Source organism: Ptychodera flava, chromosome 4, assembly GCF_041260155.1.
Source record: "Ptychodera flava strain L36383 chromosome 4, AS_Pfla_20210202, whole genome shotgun sequence".
Lineage (NCBI taxonomy): Eukaryota > Metazoa > Hemichordata > Enteropneusta > Ptychoderidae > Ptychodera > Ptychodera flava.
In genome coordinates, this window is record NC_091931.1 from 14,315,187 (window position 1) to 14,334,334 (window position 19,148).

The following is a 19,148-nucleotide window of genomic DNA, read 5'->3' on the forward strand; positions in this document are numbered from 1 at the left end:
TCAGAAGAATGGGATGGCAGGGGGGGGGGGGGGGGTGGTCAATCAGAAAATGATGATCAGTGGAGGGGTTTACCCAAAGAGAGATAAGTGGGGAACGCAAATATGTTCATGTGTGAGCGTTGTTCTAAATATCATCAAATGATGTTATTTGAACAATAAATTTACAAAAATTTCTGTACATACATACATACATACATGCATACAGACACACACACACACACACATACATACATACATACATACATACATACATACATACATACATACATACATACATACATACATACATACATACATACATACATACATACATACATACATACATACATACATACATACATACATACATACACATACATACATACATACATACATACATACATACATACATACATACATACATACATACATACATACATACATACATAAATACATACAAACATACATACATACATACATACATACATACATACATACATACATACATACATACATACATACATACATACATACATACAAGTGTGTGGGGGTAGAAAATTTGCACTCAAGGCAGAGGGCCTACTCAAACCTTCAGAAAGCTCAAGGCAATTCTTCCGACCCCTCTCCAACAATGAATAATTGATGTTCCCTTACATACATATGTATGTTTGTATTTACAGTATGTATGTCTGGGTGTATCTATGTATGTATGTATGAATGAATGTGTGTATGTCTGTCCAATGCACTGAGAAGCACTGCATATCTCTGTTTGCTGGTGTAACATACCGATGCAAATACAATGTGGCACAATAAAAGTGTTCAACAGTCACTGGAATTTAAGCACCATTCATAGTGGACATGCACTGTCATCATGTATGTGTAGCGACTTTGCATAAGGTGACCAAAACAGTCATTGAATGTACAAAACCAGGAACTCTTAGTGTTCTGTTCACCGGATGAGTAATAAACCTGATATTCATAAAAAATATCAAGTGCACTAGCCCAGTAGATGATCTTCCTGTATGCTGCCACTGTTGGTACTTTGTCAGCTTTTAGCTCCAATGTCAGTGATGTGTAGCTTATCAAATCGGTGGTTGTCCTTCATCATCATAGTCTTGCATGTGTCGTACATGATCTTTTGTCCATCAACTCTCGACTATCAAAGCTGCCTCTTGAATACCATCAGTCCAATTACTTTTATATTTAGTATAGAGGTCCCAAGTGATGACTTCAATCGGATTTGTCCAAACTGTGATGAAATACTCAACTGTGTATTTTAAGGCCGTTTTTGCCTCTTCCAAAACACTCATCAGAGAGCTTTGATATTTGGTATACATGTTCCAAGGAATGAACTAATTGAGATTTGTCGAAATTAAAACAAAATCTGCAATTTTGTAATTTGGAGTATTTTTTACTTCTTTTGTCAATTTCTTCACAAAATTTTCTCTGAAACATTTGTCCAATAGTAGTCAAATTTGATTCATATGTTCCTTGGGATGACCTCGTTCAGCTTTGTTCAAATGGTGATGAATTTATATACGCATTTTTTTAAATTTTCAACTTTATACAAAACATGGCTTTCTCTATACCACCAGTCTTACAGCTTTGAAATTCAAGTACAACATCTTAGGGATATCTTCACATAGTTCAGATTAAATTGGCAAAAAAATGCATTTTATACTCTTTGAGATTTTTGGTAAATTTTGTTCAAAACATTCTTTTCTCTAAAATTACTCAACCAATAGTAATCAAATTTTGTTTGTATATTCCAAGGGATAACCTTACTTAATTTTATTCAAATGACGATGAAATTAGTAGATGCAATCTTTTGGACAAGGTTCTCATATTTGGTCCAAAATTGTATTTGTGTTTGTCATACAGCTTTCAAATTTAATAACTGTCTCCTTTGGAAGCCCTTAAGCTTATTTGATTATTAATAATTAGCATAAAATTTGCACATTTATATTTATTGATGTTTTATCATTTTTTCTCAATTTTTTCTGAAAACAAACTGCAGCTCTGAGAGTGATTGTCCAAAACTAATCAAATTTGGTTTATAACGTTTCAGGGATGACTTCATTCACTTTTCTTTTAAATGATGATGAATTTGAATATGCAAATTTTTGAGGCTAGTCTCTCGTTTTTGGCCAAAACCGTTTTAAGATCACTTGTCTTAGCGCTTTGAAATTCCATATTTAGCTTCTCAGCGATACATCATTAATGTTATGATCATAATTGCTTTCTTATAATGTGTGGCACTAGAAGTTACAAATGTGTGCATTTCTTCAGTACAGAGTTCATTATGCTGTAAGCGAAAACCACAACCAGTAGTCTGCATTGCATTAGGCCTACATATCACAAATGTATATCTTACTGCTCTTCTAATTCATTTGGACGACAGACCATTTGACCTGTGTCAAACAAAAACGGCAATTTTCTCTAGCCATGTTAGTTTTCTTTGAATTTAATTTTGGACTACTATGCTATGTGTAGTGATTCTACAATTGTCGTTTTCATACAAACTAACAGCGGGCAGCTATATCGGCCGCTAGGTCGCTCGTTTCTCTACCTGTTAAACAGATTCTCAGACTCACCTTGTACATCATCGTGTGGCACTATGCGTTCAAGTTGCATTAATCAGTTCGAGATTAACTGAACTGCACTGTGTGGCAATTCCAGTATTGTGTCAATGCAATTTAGTTAAAGTGTGCGACCAATCCAACCCCAATAGACGTGGATATTTTAGAATGGCGCTGCCATATATGGGGTAGAAACACGATTTCCCAATTTGAAACTGCTTAAAGTTGGCTGAAGAAGTGTATTTTTGTAACATGCCCTTTATGGTGAGAATGCACAAAGTTGTTAAAGTGATGTTGATCGGCAGGAAAAAAGACAACCGTACCATAATTGAACCAACTCCTGCACTTATCTGTATCGTTTTATTTTTGCCAAAAACAAACCAGACGACAGGTGTCAACTCCAGGTGGATGCAAAGCATGGCAATTAATTCACGGCAGCCTTGACCTTCCACCAAGCCCATGGCAACCAACAAACTTTAGCCGACTTTGCTAAAACATGCCCGGTGATTTGGTTGAAGTCTAGCATCTTCCCCGGTAAGATGATAAATTTTGTATTGTAGCCATGCCAACATTCAAAGTAACCCGCAAATTAGAAAATAAATACTAATTAAAGCAACCATGACTACACACCACTGACAAATGTTAAAGTTTAATCCTGGTGAACTTGAGAAAAAAGGCTTTAATCCAGAAGTACGTCTGACGCGAATAAACTGCAATGAAACCATGTCTATGCCTAGAGCAACCACCATATAATGCCGTGAAATTTATTTCTGAATAATGTCTGATGAAAGACATGAAAAATTTAGTGTCTTCTTAATGTTTAAAATATCAGCTTACTGTGGCTATAATAATGTTCAGAGCCTCATGTACGCCTTAGTTTACAGGCCTGATACTCTACCGTCGGAGACACCCAGTGTATAAATGCAACCCAGTGTGACTTCCAAACTTCTGCGAATGTGCCTCGGGGACAGATAGTCGGACTCTCAAATTTATACAATAGTTTTCTGATCTACCAATTGTGGGGGCTCTTGGAGAAAGAAAATCTTTCACCGTCTTAGTTTTTCGAAGGTCCAAAATTTAATTTTCCTCATAGAGTTTACACAGGAATGACGGCCATTTTGATTATCAAATCTCGCTAAATGTTGGGTAATTTGCTTCGCTAGTTCCAAACTTTGCACGGTGACCCCCGATTTTTTTATGTTAATTTGGTAAGAGAATAGTTGGAAGTTTCGTGCAGGAGAGTTTGAGCAAAAGTTTAAATCTTTCACTTTCGAGGAGCATATTACCTTAATGTACCTTAATAATAATTTTTATAAGACAAGGAATGGACTATTATATCATTGGAGGGGACAGACAAATGAAAAAAACAATCTGAAATGAAAAAGACAATTGCCAACAAATTGTTTTTGCAGTCGTCCTGATATTTGAATGGGGTTCAGTCGATGAAAAGTGCAAATTTGATTTTAAAATTGTAGTGTATGCACGCTGCGAAGAATCCGAAAGATTTGTTATTTTTTGCAAGGCGAACAAGTCAACATCCTGATCATGGCGCCCTCGCAAGATGAAACGCACATCCTTGATCATTCCGTCATAGTCACTGCTGACTATGAAAGTCCAGTTTTTGTCTATCTAAATCTAAAATATTACAATGTATTCTTAGTTTTGTCTCTCCTTTTTCTTAATTGAATGAAGATCTGTATGTCGTTGGCAATAGTCCGTTGTTTTGATTTTATATAAAGTGATATATATCTTTCGACTGTAGATCACACAATGCTATATATATCCTGTGGGTAAAAGCAACATTTGAAAAAATCTTATCTTGAAGTCACCAAGCGTACACCTTCGCCATGTGTCAATACTTGCTGTCATTTTGACAGGGTCATCGGTTCGACCGCGAACACACGTCCGAAATGTCCATACCTCGGTAATCTTCAACGAATTGATGTGACAATGCCCCGGACGCGCCGCACCACACCTGGTAACGTACAATCACCCGGCACACCGTTGAAACTCCCGTCCGGTCAATCAACGTAAGTGGTTGTGAACACCCTGTAATAGCGTCCGGGAACAGCGTTAGTAAACACTTTCAAGCGGGGTTTAGAACTTCATCGGAGATATTGCGTATACAAATAACCTCCCACATCGAGGTTTGACCATGCTTTGATTTCAAGCCAGCATTTTTCAGACAGTAGGAAGAAATGTAAAATTCATAAATAAAAGAGAAATTTCTTAGTCGAACGACCACTCTTTATGTCGGTTGCTTTCAGGTTTTGATAAGGATGTGTGACTGCAGACCCCCTACTGAGTTTTGCTGAAAAGATGTCATTGAGCCCGATATGCGAGAAATTATTTCCGCTGTATGAACCTCGCCTGGTCTTTTTCATCGTAGACAACTCGTCGGTTAGATCCATTCTGACGATTTTGTTCCGGGGAACAATAATCATTAAAGCTCTCATTGAGCGCAAAAACGGTTCGCTGAAACACTTGTATGCACACAGAATAGGTAAACAGAGACGAGGAGCAACTTGAATTTATTAGATTTCGCGGTCTTGGGTACGCGCAGTTTTATAACAGTCTTTGAGAATTATCAAAATCTTGATAACAACGCGTTCGGTTGCCAATGCCACGGGCGATTATCGGGTATTTAATGACCGTGACGCCGTTATTGCGCGTCCGTTACCAGGCACCCAATCGCTTGTCACCTCGCGCGACCCTGACTGACAAGTGTATAGTGTACCACAAACAAACTCGACTTCGTCACACAGAACTACCTTTTTTGTGCGTGTGGCAAAACGGTCGGCGACGTCCTCCACAGATAATCTCCAGACGCATACAGAGATTAGTGCACCAACGAAGTGTAATTGAAAAACTCGAATCAACGTAGTGCAACGACTCAGACCTATAGCCGCTAGTTTAATCCCAGCGAGAGCAGGTAAGGAACAAGCATATTATAACACGTATATAGTGCAAAGATTGTGCGCTGAGTGTATTTTCAGTTATCCGATACCAGACAACAGATGTTGACAGTAGCGAGGTGAAAAATTCCCCCGAGGACAAAAAGTCGATCCGGGGGTAGCTTAAGAGGATCAACACTGAAGGCTCTATAAGCCTAACGAGTAGGTAAAACGCGCCCGATGAGCTACCCTTTTCACTTTAACGAGGTGAGACAAAATACCAAAGCGGGAACGTCACCAAAATAAAAAGGATCAACAAAATTTAATACTTTTCTCTTCCTTCAAAAAAACATCCGTTGATTCTACAGACAATCGTATGGGCGAACTACTCGAATGGGCAATATAATACTTTTAGGAAAACGATCGTTGACGGCGAGCAGGTGAGATTTCAATGACCACCTTTATTTTGATATCTGCTCACTATAGGTGTCAATTTTATTGATTAGCTTAGCATGAGAGTTGTACAAGTTATTCTTAAAGGATTAACCAAATCCTGTGCGCAGCGGTCTATATATGACGATCATCGGCCGATACGAGCCGGTCTTCGGGTTCTGTGTTTTCTCAGTCTAGTTTGCTGCGGTGTACACTGATATTTCACTTGGGCAGTAAGCGTTACATCAAAGAAGGTCGCCTCTGTTTCAAGCCTTTGGTCCATCGTTAACTGGTGCACAGCTAGTCTGATTTTCACTCTGTGGATTGTGAAAAGCTGTAGATCGTAAAAACTGAAACCGAATCACGTCAGATCCGATTTTGCTCGTTTTGTCCGAGCTTGAAATTCAAAGAAAGGTGTGCGCTTTTCGTCGCAAGAGTAATACTATCGTTCAGTGTTGACATGGTCTTGTTGGGAGAGCATGCGCTGACTGCAGCCTAAATAAAAACTAATACAACAACACCAGTTTTGTAGTATTTTATAAATGCCAGTTACTGAATGCCTGTGTTAGATACACCAACGGAACGACATAGCGTCGCTGTTTTCTGCTCAGACGATATCCAAGTTTAAAAGATAACACAGTGTGACAATCGAACATTTCAAACCTAGCCGTGCTCGTGCTTATCTTAGAAGTGGGCAGTGGAGTGCCGCTGATTTCTTGCCCGCTGTCGCCGATGTGTGGATGAACTCGTCGTAGAGGCTGTGTACTTGTCAATATTTCAAAGTTTTCAGTCAAGTAGCCCCCCCCCCCTCGAGCAAACAAAAATCACCATTTCCATTCACTGAAAATCAACAATGGCGTATATGTGTACGATTCGTTCGTCACAGTAGTCAAGAATATTTGTACAATAACAGCGTCCGATCTAGTGGTGCGGCATGGCTAATCCATTGTGCATTTTTTGATAAAAGCACCAAATTTGGCTCAGATGTGTCTTATATGAGTTGAACAAATTCAGATACCGAGCCACTGAAATCTGTTGAAGCGTTGCCATGGCAGCCATTTTTCAAAATGGCCGCCAGACAAGGTATTTCTCACCTAGTAAATGTCAAATGCACAACGCGTTGAGTAATTTTGGGTTGAATATTTTCAATTAGAAAATATGGGAAGAGTAATTTACAATTTTTTTTCAACTTTTCTTAATCGTCTGACTTGTTAAACGGGTAAATACAGACAAAAACACAATTCGTATGCATAAAATGTACAATATTAGATACTATCAAAGGACGACACTATGTCAGCAGTCAAGAAATATTAGGCCATGGGCTAGAGGGGTACATGCACCTCTAGGATATCAAACTGTATTTATAGAAGCCTTGGGATCTGTAGAATACGAAATAAAATTTTAACAGATAAAAGGGATGCAATAACTTTCATGGTTTTGTTTTGAAGAGTACCGCAAAATCACTATTTGCGCATACCCACGTGCATTTGTCTTGTTGTACTACTACATGTCAGTGATCTGCTAAGCTTTTTTTAACATAACCTGACTTTTTGGGTATCATTAGAATGGAAATTTATTTGTCTTTAAAAATGACATATGTAATATGCAATATGTACCATAGATTTTTTATGAAGTAGAACCAAAACTTACCCGATACCCCGAAGTTTGCCATGCAAATTACAGCTAATGTCAAATTATACCAATGTTTTACCTCGGCATAATACAAAAAGGCAATGCTTTGTATGATATATGTTTTATTTGCTACAGGACATGTTTATCATGTGAAATAGACTTTTGACAGAAAATAAGATTGGGATGTTATTCTTATCCGATTTTTGTGTTAATAAAATATTTGTTTCGCTTCGGATATATGTTTGGAAGTTTGGATTAGTGTGTACGGTAATGTTTTGTTTGTGTACAGAAAGATTATGGCGAGCCGCAGCCGGACCTCTGGTGTTTCAAAGTTGATTGAGTGGCCCTTTGATGCTTGCGTTTCGAAACCCGTATGGTTTCTCAACATTCGCAGTGTAGATTCTTTTCTTAGTTTGCTATTTGTTCTGTGTTGTCACTGTCTACATAGTTGTGTATAAAGCTGAGTGAATTGCCTTTCGTATTCGCGTACGTAATATTTTGTAATCTTTTAATGACAATGCCCCGACCTTAAAGTGTCTGGGTTTTATGGTTATGTGTCTATTGCTTGCAAGCTTGTTTATCGATTCTTTGGATACGAGAAATGTTTTGTTTCCTTGTGTGAAAGGATATCTCTAGAAGTGCAAGTTAAGTAGCTTCCAGTTAACCTTCAAGTTTTGTGTTCTCTGTTATTCAGGGAGTCTAGTTTTATTTTTCTTTGAATGGGTGTTTTGCGATTGTTTGTGTCTCATGATGTAGCGTAGTCTCATTTTACGACTATATTTACTGAAATCCTGTCGGAATGAATTTTAGGCCTTTGCCTACTGCTATTATTTCGGTGTTTGTTAGTTTGAGCGATGATAGGTTCTTGATGAATTTCATGTTGTTTGTGGCTGAGACTTTGTTACTGGCAAAAGGAAGTTTAACACCTCAAAAGTACAAGGGCCATACAAAATTATTGGAAGAGCCCTTCAGACCAACCGGTACAAGTTTTCCGAAAAGTGCCAAGTACATCAGACTAACCCAATATTTGAGGAAAAACATTGGGAACAATAAAACTAGTCCATGGGCCATAATCCCAAACCGGTCAATTTTTGTGTGGGCGCGGTGCTGCAATGATCATATTTCATGCATCGTGTATTCTGCTCCTAAACTTGATAGTACACAATTTTTTATTCACATGCAAAAACATGGTACCATAGTCATTAATTGTATTACTCAATTTTCTTTCATTTAACAAACATGAAAGGTAGGGAAAGCAAAGCTTAAACACAATCCTGCACTTTTGTCAGTGATGTCCGTGCTTGGCATTCCCCGGACCTGTGCTTGCTTTTGCATGGCTCGTCAACCGGCGAATATTTTATTCCTCTCCATGGTGTTTACATAGGCTGAGACAACAAGTTTAAACGACAATCCTAGACTATTGCCAATCATATTTTGGTTATCCACTTGACACGTACACCCAAGACCTAAGGAAGGTAGTGTTGGGTGGCCAATTATCTGATCAAATGTGATGTATTCCTTCTTATACAAATAGTGACACTCTAGTCAAGATTGAAACATAAACCTCAGAGATTTGGCTCAGGAGAAGATTGGTTTAACAAGAGTCTCAAAATCATGATTTTACAATACCCTTCAAAACATGACTATAACAGCTATTGCATTCTAATATGTTTTCTGTTAAAAGTCTATTTCATATTTATGACGCGTCCCGGTAGTAAATAAAAGAGATTTCATACAAGGCAGTGCCTATTATTATATGTCTAGGTAAAAGGGTTGTAGAATTTGAGATAAGCAGTGACATTAATTTTCAATAAAGTTTGGAGTATGGCTAATTTTTGGTCATATTTATAAAAACATTGGAAGATATTGCATATTACAATTTGTCATCTGACGAAGAATAAAATTACTTTCCAATGTTATCCCATAAACCATTTAATGTTAAATATAAAATAAAGCTAAGCAGATGACTTACAAGGAGACACGCTTAACAAATATTCGCAATACTTTGACTTAAGGTACCCTTTAAACATGACTGTAACAGCCATTGCATCCCAATAGTTTTGCTGTTAAAAGTCTTTCATATTTTGACGTATGCCTGTAGCAAATAAAACATATTTCATGCAAAGCATTGCCCTTTGTAATATGTCTAGGTACAAATTGGTAGAATTTGAGATAAGCAGTGCCAGTAATTTGCAATGTAAAGTTTGGGTATGGGGTAAGTTTTGGACATATTTTATAAAAACTGTGGAAGATATTGCAAATTACAATATGTCATCTGAAAGAAGAATACAATTACTTTCCAATGTTACCCTATAAGCCATGTTATGTTACAAATCGAGCTCAGCAGATGACCTACAAGAAGACAGGTTTAACGAAAACGCATTAGAGTTGGCAATACTATGATTTTGCGGTACTCTTCAAAATATGACCAGTAGAGCTATGTAGGAACACATATCCGAAACGAATCTAAGACAAACTCGACACAAATTAAACATTTTGGAAAGTAAGGTGGGGAGCCTCTTTCACATTTTTTAACATACGACAGTGGCGCTGTTGGTAAATTCTAGTCGGGTGGAAACCGCATAATTGGAACAGCCGTTCGTTTGCGAAGACGACCAAAAGGTGCCAAGCGTACCTTCCTTTAAAGAAGAAAGGTAAACTATGCATAACTAATAGACGGGGTGCAGAACGTCGTTTCAGGCGAGATCGACGGTTTCCACCCCGTCAAGTTCTGTGTGGGCGCAGGGCTGTCATGATGGGCATGAATCTATATTCGTGCAATAGACCATTGACGTGACGTTGAAATAACTCTTAAACTAATTTATAAATCATGAAATTTATATCAAATTATACAAGATCGGTCTCTTAAATGAATTATGAAAAGCAATGTATAAAAAGTCAATGTATAAAACGTAATATATATATATAGCCAAAAATAACATAAAATATGATCGTGTTCTCCACGTGGTCAAATTCTAAATGGCGCCACTAATTGTAGTATACATGATAAATCTCTAAGAGGACAATTATGGTGACATATAAGAGATTTTGCCCCAAAATGTTATTGCTTTCAGCGTTCAAACTTAAAAAATGTTATACAGTAAATATTATTATGTTTTTGTATGTAGACCTATGTATGAATGTAGATGAACAAGAGTGAAGGATTGGGTTAAATTCCCCGCACAATTTTCCATGTTAGGCCTTTTGAGCAAGAACGCCCTGCAAAACTCGTCAATGGCTAATTATAAAGTTTAGAAACGATAATTAGAGTGTCAAAATATTGCTCATATTCAACGTTTCTACTCAAGAACCCCCATCCATTGGCAGAACATGGGACACGCTGTTCTTACACTCAAACTCTTCATTCCCGTGGGCCGATCTAGGCCAATAGTTTGCAAAATCTTGTGAGTGTGCCGTACGTGTAATGCACACACACACCAGCTACAACCCTAAAAATGGTTGAAACATGTGCATCAACGATTACAAATAAAAATAAAATAAAAAACTCTTAACGGTACCTTCTGAAAGTCTTCTTACAAAGGACAGCTAACAGCTGCTCATCGTAAAAAAACATTAAATTTGGCAATTTTGAATCTTCCACTTTGGCCTTGTGGCAGCCATATTGTCAATAATTTTATTAAGAGAACTCGATTTTCATAGAAAATGAAATAATCAAACATTAAACAATGCAAATGGTAATCTTAATATGCATTTATTACGACAATACCTCCACTCTTCACCACAGAATCATCCGTAGAACAGCACCTATGGGATTTTACAGTAATTGAAGATTGCTATGTTTCAAAATGGCCGCTACACAGAACAAGTCTCTATACTTATAAAAATATGCAAATAGTAATATTAATGGGCACTTATGATGGAAATACATCCACTATTCCCCACAGAATCATCCGTAGAGCAGCAAGTAGGGGATTTTATAGTGACTGATGGTCGCCATATTTAAAAATGGCCGCCACACCAGAACGAGGCTTAATCTGTGGTGGCTCGGTATCCAAATTGATTGATATTATGATAATCTACATTCATACCAAATTTCATGCTTTTATCATAAATGCACAATTGTTATGAAAATTTTGCTTATGCCGCGCCACTAATCTCCAGTAAAAGGTCCGACTGAAGCATTTCCACCGTTCACGAGTATTGGTCTTTTCATTGCTTAAATCAAAGAACAAGCTCACATTGTTCATACTTTGCATCGAGCCCCGGATGAAGAGAAGAACTAATTTTTAAAGGTACACTAGGATAGCCTGTAATGTTCCATGCATTTCCAAGTGTTTTTCGCACTCTGCTTGTAAACTATAGTTTCGGCTTGACTAGGGCAACTGCGACTTGCCATCAAACGATTTGTCTGTGGCCTAACTTTTAAATTTATACGCTTGCTGTAATTTATTTTCAAATTTAGTATCTTTTACGGGTCAATATGAACTCGACTCGCCCTTCTTCTTATACATTTAGAAATAATCAACGAGCCATTCGGTGTTTACGTGCCAACGTAGGATACGTGACTGGAACAAAGTGGACTCGACAAAAACATACCGCAAAAGAGATTACATATAAATTTTTCAACGACCAAATATGAGAATGTAAGCAATCATCTGCGACAATACAGATTGGTACTTGTTTAAAAGTCTAGGGTTAAGATTTGCGCATGCGTGTGTTCCCAGTAACTGAAGCTGAAGATAATTCCATCAGGAAAGCAGTACAAGCTACTAAAATTTTCAAGAAAAATTACAATGGCAGAAAAGGAGTTCCGTAGAGCATAGGAAGTGAATCATCTAGCGTTATGTTTTCAAAGAAATAACCATTTTGAACCCCTTCAACCATAAAGAGTCTCGGCTCTACTGTCGAGCTCCAGCCATCAGAAGCATTGTTCAAACTGAGGGGACAGTGGACACAATACATTGATTTCCGTCGCTGATCCAAAAAGTTGAACAAAGAGTCAGTTTTCTACTGTCAACTGTGGTGAACATTGCGGTACCTACATTGTTACGATATTCTCTTGACAAACAAATGTATGTACGCATTTGTGATGATAGTCTATTATCCTTGAATTCGTTCATTAGTCACGCTGTCATAGGTGCAAGGTCGACGAGGACGTCGGACACAAACAATGTAAGTTAGACGAGGTGCAGGTGTTGTGACGATAGTGTCTTCAATGTCCGCTCATCGTTTGAAATGGTTTCCTTGCTGACGTCTTAAAAAGGTCACGAGTCGTTGGTCAGTGAACGCTGATCCTTTTCATGCACATGTTACTTGAGATAATGAAAATGTGGAGAGTCAATAATACTTGGACGACCAAGCTACAGTATTTTGATTTTCGCCAATAAATCGCCGTTCTTCTTGTGAGTATACTACATGCATCCTTTTAGGGACATTCAAATCATAACTTGGATATCTTCTTTTCATGTTGAAACGGCGATTAAGAACGGCATACATTTTGTATCATCCCTTATAGTCTGCTTAATATTCAGCGCCGGCTAAGTCTTTTTTCTGCTTTACAATTAAAAAACCCATAAAAAATTCGGTAACGCCTTATCTGGTTATGTATACGGCTGTTTATTATTCCGTATCCAAGCCATGCTGGGTTGAAGCAAGTGTACACTTCAGAATCTCACAGGAACAGAAACAAGTTGAACCTTCAAAACGTGTTCATTATATATATAAATGTATATATATATATATATATATATATATATATATATATATATATATATATATATATATATATATATATATATATATATATATATATATATATAATATATATATATCTCTCTTTTGTGAAAGAAACCTTCGCTATTGTGTTATATTATAAAGTGTATTAACTATTTAGAAGTAAATGTGGCATCTAAAGTAACCTTTATGACTATAATTTGGCCATTTCGTTGCTCTGTTTACCGTTTAAAGGGTTCATCTAACCGTAATGACAGCTTCTCGGTGTGTTCTTTGTATCACGTGATGTTCTGATGGTTTCATATTACACAATGGAGAAATTGTTTACAGCCTGATGTATGGAAAAAAATCTGAGTTGACTATATTGTGTCCAACATATAGCAATACCGATCACTGAAAACTGAACCCCCCGAATGTTTAAAGGGAGCTGCAGTTATAAATTTTGCTGATTATTCTCGTTCTGTTAATCATTTTACATTTTCTTCTTCTCTCGCAAGGATCACGTGGAATAACGCGGCAAATCGTGCAGAATATGCAACGTCATTGTAGACAAAGAATATAAGTCCGGACAAAAATTCGTTTGTCAACAATAAAGTATAGATAATAATAATAATAATATTTGGTTCTTATATAGCGCACATATCCACAAGTAGATGTGATCAAGGCGCTTTACAATTATTATTACCCCTGGTCACTGGACCTAATATGATACCACTCAACTCCCTGGGGAGCAAACTACAGCTCACATGTGCAGCCAATAAGCGCAGCAGAGCTAAACGCACACATAACAACCTCTGTCCTACCAGGTACCCATCACTCCTGGGTGGGGAGAAGCAATGAGGAATAAAGTGCCTTGCCCAAGGACACAACACCACAGCCATGCCGGGGCTCGAACTCACCATCCTTTGATCGTGAGTCCACTGCTCTAGCCACTGGCCCATGATGCCTCCTGATAGATAGATAGTACGCGTATATAGATTGTCTCTTACTCCCCACAATTTTTGACGCTGTAATGCCAGCGTTGACTTTGTATCGGGACACTACGGGCACCTGGGAAATTCACATAAACGGACGTTTTCTCCCATGCGATAAAAATGTTTTAACACAAAACGGACTCGCGATAGCTATGGAAACCGTTAGATTAATAATATCTTAATCATTAAAGATAAAAAGAAGATGGCAATAGCCTAAAAATCGCAAACTTTTGAGAAAAGAAATGTTATCACCGAAAGGCACTTTTGATAAGATTGCTTGTGCCAAATTTCTGTTGGTTTCTTAAGTGTTTAACATTCAAAGAAACCAGTAACTTTTCGTTCTTAAGCCCCAGTCTTGAGCGAGAGCATTGCACGACACGATATCGAAACTTTACACTTCATCGACGTCACGATGACGTATTCATCCTCTGACGTGTACGAAAATTTGTTGCCGGAAACGAACAAAGGGAACGATGTGTTTACGAGTGTCGACTTCCACGTCATGACGAATTCAAGTCGCCAAATAAACAGTTGACTCGCTGGGCGAAAAATAATTTGAACACAGCAACGGATATTGGAGGGGTAACCATGGACCAGATCTTGGCTTTGACTTTATTCATGTGCCATTACCGATTAATTTGACAGTTCAAGTTGAATCAAGCAAGAGCACGCCCAAGGTTGCACAAATAATAAACTGTGTTGTCAATACTCGAAAGAGCAACCCGCATTTATATCTTGCTCGGGGTTTTGTTAGCAAAACATGGAAATGGTAAATTCGGCTGTATCAAAAATAAATGAGGATTACGCTGTTGAAATGTTTTTTAAATATGAATGATATCGACGTCGAACCTTTGTTTTTGGCGATTAACTTGTATCATTAGTTGATCGCAAGCAGCGCGACTGACTTCATTTGCTGTCGCGACGAGATTGCGTCCTTTCTCTTTTACATCGTCTGCACCTCACCGCCAGGCCGAACATTAAAGGTGTGAATATTTTCATGATAAGTTATGTGAAGAAGAGTTTGAGGGCGATAAAATTGACGTATACGCAGGTTTTTACGTATTTTGCGCCTGTTAGCAACAATTCGTTTGTTACATGGCCGTTGCCACGCACGACGACGGTGTTCGCCGATGTTTTTCAACGAATATTGAGCGTCGTTATCAGTATCGCTACGGAGGAACGGCTGTGTGGAAGGCGTCTCGAACCGGACCAGCGCGGTCGTCAGGCAACTCTCCGCGTGCTAGCAACGGCGTGGTTTAGCAGTCGCGGGTCATTTTATTGGTCCCTGTCTATCAATCATTTTGCGAACAGGTATATACACTACTGACCAGGTAAGGTCAGTGATGTCAAACGCAAAGAAGGGGGGAACGTGAGCTTCTTGCGGAAAAAGAGACTTGCCGAATCGGTGTTACTGACTGTATGGGGAATTTTTTCGTGAGTACACATTATATTCTTTAATAGGGATGGATGATTTTCTAGGTTCGTGAAATGTCTTGGCTAAATGAAGGCGTGAAAACGTAAACGAAATGAAGGCGATTGATCGCGCAGGGCGTTTCGTGGCCATTGACGACCTGCGACTGATAACTCAAATATGTAATCGATACACGAGTTCTAAAAACTACGGCACGTTTATGACTCGGTACTTCTCACATGCACGGTCAAGTAAAATGCAGACTAGGCAGATAGGTAGACGCGCGGATGCATGGCTTTTGAACTTGGACCAGGGAATTTCATTAGAGTACCATGGCACATACACGGCGGCTGTTGAATGAACACAAGGACGACAGTGGATTATGCGCAGAGCGGACTGTGATTCACTTCAATCATTTGAATTAACTTACACGATTGCTCGTGTATTACAAGGTTGTGTACTTCACTCGAGCCCTGCATTTCAAAGGCTGGGCGTTATATTTTATGGGCGATAGTTTACCTTTTACACGATACGACTGCAGTATCTCCCTATAAGCTAGTTAATGTGCGCCGCCCATTTTGCGAATATTGGGTAGCTATAGTGCTATACACACGTCGAACAGTGTCGTCTTTTTGTCAGAAATGTCTACAAACGTTCAAGAAAGGTAGATATTGCTTTTACGCAATGACGCCATTGGTTTCCTATTCGCACAGCTTGTTAAAATAAAATTGTCAAACATTAAGCTTCTGTGATGTTGGGTAGCAGATAAGAAGCGCGATTTGAAGTAAATAGGCAGAGGGCTTTTTTTCGACAGTGTGAAATTTTCGCGCACAAAATGCTGTTCTTCGTTGCCATAGCACCATGTTAAAATTTTCAAGGCCAGACTTGGCGGAGTACTTCAACTTTCTGAAGTTCTGATTCAAAAGAACGTAAAAGCTATTCAACTTCATCGATGATCAAAAAACAATCTTCAAGGCTGAAGGCAGGCTGGGAGAGAGCGTTTGCTGTTGCATGTTACATTGTCATGTTGTGCTCGGAAAAGAATCGACCTCAAAACTCAGGCCTGTCTGGCCGGTAGTTTACAGTTCACGTAAAATAAAGATAAAGAAAATCGATCGGTCTGTACGTGAAATCGGTCGGTTTGTGTATTCAGTCGACTTGCAAGTCTCACCAAACTGGCTGCACAGTATGTTAATACAAGAACGTTCCGTAGCCAACTGTGGTTGGAGAATTTTTCAAAAGCATACAAAGATACAAGCCAGTTCCGTTAACTTTTAGCGGTTTAACTGTGACTCAGGGTTCTGATAACCGTACCAACCACGCCATCAAATGGATTATTCCCTCGCGACGATTATTTCAGCCGCAAATATCCACCATAGTCGTCGTCTGGAATCCCCCCTCTGAGACTGCCAGTGATCAATTCTCGACTTTTAAAAAAAAGCGCTAGACAATTACGAAGAAAAGCGCATTGTTCATTTTGTTTTCAAATGACTTGGGAATTTGACCAAATTGCCTAACAACAAAAGGGGATCCGCTATGCTCCATTGCTGTGAGGTCAGCCAATTACCGCGCATTATTATTCAAAATCAAAGAAAATTAAGTGGTGCTTTGCACGCATCAATCTCTGGGGGTCGGTGCGCTTGTGTTGAAGATAAACAGATTTTCTTTCTTTCATAATTTTTGTTCATTTATTCATAAGCCTCTTTCGAAAGAGATCCCGACGGAATTTCATGAAATGTCTCAGGAATGAACAACGCCCACCCCCAAGAAATCTTAAATTTGTTCGGTATCTTTGCAGAGAGGCAAACAACACGAATTGACATTTCTTCCGGCATCAAAGGAACGTAAAATCAAAGGTAACTCACTACTGAAGTTGTGGGGTACATAAAAATGGCGTCTACTAGTAATGGAACGACAACACAAAGCCATTTCAAGTAATTGAGGTACCAACATAATTCGGCTTTGTGTTTCGAGTGTGTGTCTTAGATCGAATGGGATGATAAATAGATCATAAAGCAAAGTTCGCCGTTGAAGACTTTTCAGTCTAACCGCTCCACTGCACTTCACTAGCTCTAGCAACAAGTACTGCTTGCAAGGGGTGGGGAGAGAGAGAGAGAGAGAGAGAGAGAGAGAGAGAGAGAGAGAGAGAGAGAGAGAGAGAGAGAGAGAGAGAGAGAGAGAGAGAGAGAGAGAGAGAGAGACAGAGAGAGAGACAGACAGACGCAGAACCACTAAAACGTAACTTAGCGCAAAGCATATTTCACGTCTTCGATTTCGCCAATCGATTTCTCGATATGATTTTGAAAACGAATGACTAATACACAGGACGATGTTGTACCCAATACAGAAGGAATAAAATGCTATAAATCTAAAATCGGACGTATTGACCAGGGTCAATACTACAAGAAACCTGACTGAGAAGAAAATTGCTGTTACACATCTGGAGGCGAAGTGAGATCGATTCCTAACATCACAACATTTACATAATTTTTCTTGTTTTTGGCCCTTACTTTTTGTAGTTAGGTGACAACTTTGTATATAATGGTCGTTCTCCCTACCTTTATTACATTAAAACGACCAAGCCAAGAACGAATAAAATATATACTAGCACACAATTAATTACCCAAACTTGACTGAGAGTACATGTATAATGACCATAGTCGCTTGCCAATATATGTACTTGAACGTCAAATATTTTAGATACCATAAACCAAGCGTATCAGTTGCAATAAAGGGAAAAGTTACGTTCGGTCGGACCCCAGGCCCTCGCTCAACACTATTCTATTGCAAGCCCACAGATAGTAATGTTGCAAGGTTCGTCATTGTGTTGCATGCTCATACCTTCGAAGTCCCGCATATCGGGCAATTTTGGCTAAAGTTCACAATAGGTCAAAGTCCAATTAACTGAAATAGAGTGTATAGGTGTCATAAAACGTAACATTTGTATAAATTTGTCATTGTTTAATATACAGTCATCTGATAAATAAGGTAAATCTGACAGATTCATAGACGTGTACGTTTTAACATTGGCGAGTAGTGCAATATCCCTCCAACATCCTGTTAGATTTAATTTAATCCAAGAATTGATTTATAATGTATGTATGTATGTATGTATGTATGTATGTATGTATGTATGTATGTATGTATGTATGTATGTATGTATGTATGTATGTATGTATGTATGTATGTATGTATGTATGACAATGTTTTTGTATCTAGTATAGTATCTTGTGGTATGTTACTGTGTTTGTCTGAATCATGATTTCTGCGTGATTGATTGATTACCCATAATGCACAGTTCAATTGCAGTTACTGAGGAATCTCACTGTAAATAACATACTTCGTTTTGCCAGTCTTTGCCAGTTGTGCATATGTCTTACCCTCTTTCCGTTTGTTTGTTTTTGGCCGATCGTCTAGGCTTCGACCTGGCTTCGCTGACTCGTGTGTGGACATAATGTCGCCCTTGGCGTGTGGATCGGCACCGGTCACAAACAACAATGCCCTAAAACTGTGCTCGGTGTCAGCGTAATACAATACTGGAATCGGAAACAAA

General features: G+C 38.5%; 1 protein-coding gene across 2 annotated transcripts in view; it reads left to right on the plus strand.

Moving 5' to 3' along the window:
* The first annotated feature begins 5,280 nt into the window (after nt 1-5,280).
* The window catches only part of LOC139130967 (cyclic nucleotide-binding domain-containing protein 2-like), a 61,507-nt gene continuing 47,639 nt past the window's right edge, over nt 5,281-19,148 (plus strand). Inside the window, exon 1 of one of the 2 annotated variants that reach the window (XM_070696827.1) lies at nt 5,281-5,490. The gene's annotated coding sequence lies outside the window, so the exon portion shown is untranslated. Of the gene's footprint in view, nt 5,491-15,521; nt 15,619-19,148 lie in introns of those variants that run through there. The other variant, XM_070696828.1, reaches the window with a different exon arrangement.